We start from the raw sequence: 4,844 nt of genomic DNA, 5'->3' as shown, positions 1-4,844 counted from the left end.
AAAATCATCCTCACTGCTTGACGAATCCATTTAGTATTTTTTGCGTTTTTTTCCGCAAAGGTTTAATAAATACGCATCGGACTCAGTGTGCAAGGTTTCTGTGCGTGACGAATTTTTAGGCTGATGAACACGAAAAAACGCATACGAAAATTTCGGACTCAGTGTGCAATGTCTTGTTTTAATCGCAATGCTGTGCTGCAAAAACGATGTCCAATTGCCCACATTCTGGGAAATAGCATTACTCATATCACAGTAGACCCAACCAGTCCCAAAACAACGTAACAAGGTGCAGAGATGTTGAAATAATCCACGGTCACAGACTGGCCATTGGTTTGGTACTCAGTCTCACTCATACAAACACAAACGTGTGTGAGCACGAGCACCGTCTTTCAGGCTGCCCGAAACCCTGCCCGTGATGGTATTCCAGAAAGGCGATTTACCCGGGTAAATTTACTCCGAGTAAGCGGATAAAACTTTCGGTTCTAAAAACGAAGGTAACTTTCATGGTATGTTAGTAACCATAGCAACATACTCTCTGAACATAACTGCTCCGGAGTAGGTTATGTTCCAGAGTTTATTTGTTGTTTCACAGGTGCATATTTGCTTTCAAAAGTGATCAAATTGTGTACATTGTGCGTTTTCTTTTTATGAGGTTTTTAATTCTATAATATTTTTTTAACGTAGAAACCCATTGGGAAGGCCTCCTCACACTCTTCACTATATTTAGACGTTCAAATAAATAATTTTATTTCATGATATTAGGGAACAAGAGAGCAAACACGTTTTATTACCACACCAAATAAGAAAAGGACATAGGACCACTGATCTATAGATAGTGCATAGGACAATTCTGTGGGCCTCCATCATTCTCCACCTCTGTTACAGCAGATTTTCATCTTATGAATAATCTTGTGTTTCCTACCTGATAAACATTACAATCAATCTATGAAAAATTATGACATGAGTGGGAGATTTATTTTCTCCACTTTTCTCCCCAGTTTGGAATGCCCAATTACCAATGCGCTCTAAATCCTTGTGGAGGCGTAGTGACTCACCTCAATCCAGGTGGCGGAGGATAAATCTCAGTTGCCTTCACATCTGAGACCGTCAATCCACGCATCTTATCACGTGGCTTGTTGAGCATGTAACCGCGGAGACGTAGCGCGTGTGGAGGCTTCACGCTACCCAGATAGCAAATTACATCTGGCCCAGTTGTGGCCCACATCTTCCACATTCTTCTGGCCCACATACCGCATGGAATGACAGCGATGACTCAACCTGAGTGTGGCTGCTATAAGTCAGCCACAACCGGACCAGATGTGGGCCACATCTCAGAAATGGCATGGGCCGTTTGAACGTCTGGGATATGTCTGAGGCAGTGACTGACACCTGAGCCAGATGTGGCCCACATCTAATTATCCTATAATTGCTTTATTAAATATACAAATTTGATAAATACATATAAATATTTATAAATATGAAACAAAACAGATATTAATTAAAAAATTATGTAAATATAAATAAATCAGATACATAGAGAATTCCAATATATATATATTCAAATATTCTCACTGAATTGAATACATTGTTGAACCTGCAACAGAGTCTTGAAGTGGAGAATTCAGATCAACAGTTTGATAACTAGCAGGGCAAAATGAAAGTCCTTATAACAGGCAGGGGTCAAACCAGAAGGCAGTCCAAAGAAAACATTAGTCCAAGGTCCACAAGGTCTAAACATTAAGAACAAGGTCAAGGGCGAGCAAGTGTCAGAACCAGGAGAAGACAAGATCTTAATTTTTTTCTCTTGCCCTACGGCCTCCATCCCTGTCTGCAGCAAGCGGCAGCCAACTTTTGACCAAATGTTCAATTTCTGACAGAAGCTACAATGACATATATGACCAAGAGTAAGGTGGCAAATAATTACTGTTATTTATTATAAATCTAACATTTATAGGGTAACATTTTTAGATGACACCAAACAACATGAATAAAATCAAAGTAGTTATTTTCAGAAAGCCTTACCGTTAATTACAGTTTTAAAAGTGTATCTATATAAGTGGCGCACACACACACGTTATGCCACCTCTCAAACAGCTTGTGAGTCGCAAGTACCAAAATGAGTGGCTAACAGCGCGGTCAAATATGTCAAATTTGTCAAAATGCCCTTCTTGGCGAGTATTCAGTTAAACACGGTCAGTTTTAGAATTTAAATAGTTGAGAAAGATAACGCATGATGTGTAACAGTATATTGGATTTAGCGGTGGGCAATCTTCCCAAATTTTCACATCAGGATCTTATAACAAACAATCACGATCCATTTCTTCGGGAAAATTTGTACTTTTAAGAGTAGATTTAAATGTGGGTACTTTTAATTTAACTCCAGTACATTTATAATGAAAAAACTGTACTTTTACTTTCTTACGCTGGGCGATGTTCCTCTCATTACTTTACGATATTTTGATGCAATACATGTTAAGAAATGCATAGTTTATTCCAATAAAGATATTTTGCTACACACACAAATGTATCTACTTTTTCTTCACAAATAGAGTACATACTTTTAGGGTGTAGTATAAGTAGGTGAATTGGGATGTGTAGTGTATTATATCCATGCAATAATTTATTAAGCCTTTTCTTTTAACAGTTACAATTATCTTTTAACAGTTTTAAAACTAGACTCTGGCTCTGAACCAGCACTCAAACCACCTTGGTGGAAAAGGGGTATCTGTGCCCATTTACATCAAAACTAGGCTAAGTTGTAACTTACGCACAGCTGGTGCAACCGGCCCCTGATGAGTTGCCTAGTTTGATGACAGCTTAAGCTGCATTTTTTTCCACACTGCTATTGTGTATTATTCTTGGCAAAATAATTTTGCAACTTTTATTGTTGTGAAAATTTTAAATTCAGACCTGCCATTCATGGGAAAATAGTTTGAGTGCCACAATAGTGTAACACTAAATTCACATGCTTTTGCATCACTTCGCTTTGCACAGGGTCATTTCCCTACTCACCACAATTTCAACAAGTTATTCAACATATAAATCGGCTATGAAGAAATCAATACAATCATATATTCTTGAGAAGAACTCCAACTTGCACTGCACTGGGCTATATTATAATATACAATGAAAGTAAAAAGTTTCAGTACACCTTCTTAAAAAATGTTTTTTCATGATTAATATTTCATTGTATGATATGTGTGCTTATACAAACTAATAACCATAATTGCATTCAATTATTTAATAAAAAGAAAGTGTATTTTTTATATTGTAATACATGTTTGCATTTTTAAGTATTTACAGAAACTAAATAAATATAAATTATGAATAAAAAAAAAAGTTTCTGTTCAGGATTTCAATTTTATTTAATAAATAATTGAATCAGCTTATATAGGCACACATATTATAGGCCTAATGGAAAATATCCAGGAAGGTAGGACTTTGTAACTAGAGGTTTAGCCACATTATTGGATGTCAAAATCGTAATTGCACAATGTGCAAAATTCATGATTTGGCCGTTTTTGAGGGGCGGAGAAACAACCATTGCTCCTGATACTTTATGAGGAACATCTGGAGGAACTTTTTAGGTCTGTGGCACTCTCACTCTCTCTCTCTCTCTCTCTCTCTCTCTCTCTCCCTGTCAGTGTCCTCCTCATCTGACGTTATAATTATTTTAACTGCAAGGCGCACACACACACACCCCTACCTCCCGATAACTTTCTAGGTAACGTAATTTGTCATGATCTGCTCGTCTCATTACGGTGATGGGTTTGGCTCCTATAATCCTGAAAAATCCGGTTTAACCATCTGTGACACACGGACCATATAACTTAACGTTACATTGCCAGCTTAAATGCCTGGTGAGCAATCAAGCTAGCTTGCAAATTAAGTAAAGTTAGGCAAACGTTATTAACGTAAAATTTGTTCCCAAGTTTGGCAAGTCTGCGTTGAGTTAACTCAGTTCACAATTTCAACTTTCCACATCCACCCCAGCCTGTTTACCTTTGCAAAGGAGTTAAAAGCACCGTCCTCACTGAGGAACCAGCCAGACGGAGCAAGAACTCGAGGGATAAAACCTATTTTGTGTTGCTATCGATTTGCAATCTCTTGAAATGATTGACATAATGCATGCATTTGCCAATCATTCCCGCTTAATAGTTGGCGGAATGAACCCAGCGCTATGATTGGTTGAACTCTTCTTCTCGGAAGGCTAGATGCTGCTGCCTTGCTATTAGACTTGAGTACTGCACATGCACAATTGAACAAAATGGCGTCACCAGCTTTTTGAGTAATTTGGAGTGACAGATCATACCAGCGTATTTTGATGTCAAAATGCATTCTTGCTACGCAAAATGCGTACAGGTTGGCAGGTCTGAAAATTGAATCAGGAAAATGGTTGATCCTCTGCACTGTTATAAACAATTAATGAAACCTGTAAGATTTGAATGTAACACAACATTCAAATCTTACAGGTTTCATTAATTGAACTGACACAGTATATACTTACAGCTTAAGACCTCTGCCTCTCCACGTCTAAATTGTGGGGTGCGATTCCTTGCTGTAAAGGATAATTGGTGGGAGAGGCCAAAGTTTAGCACATGTTATATGGGTAAAATATGGGTATGGGTAAAATGGGAAGAAAACAGTTTTATTGTAAACTCACATTCACGGATCACTATTGTTAGTTTCACAGGTGTTGATGTCCTCATTTGGTTGCTGCTTGCTCTGTTCATAGCTATAGAGGATACTATAGTTACATACTGCAGCTTTAAGTCATTTGTTTTTGGCCCCCTGATAGCATCACAACAAGCCAAAAATATATTGTCACCCCTGAAATTGGCTAA

The sequence above is a fragment of the Xyrauchen texanus genome, chromosome 33, assembly GCF_025860055.1.
Source record: "Xyrauchen texanus isolate HMW12.3.18 chromosome 33, RBS_HiC_50CHRs, whole genome shotgun sequence".
In the NCBI taxonomy this organism is placed as follows: domain Eukaryota; kingdom Metazoa; phylum Chordata; class Actinopteri; order Cypriniformes; family Catostomidae; genus Xyrauchen; species Xyrauchen texanus.
This window is presented reverse-complemented; position numbering follows the sequence as displayed.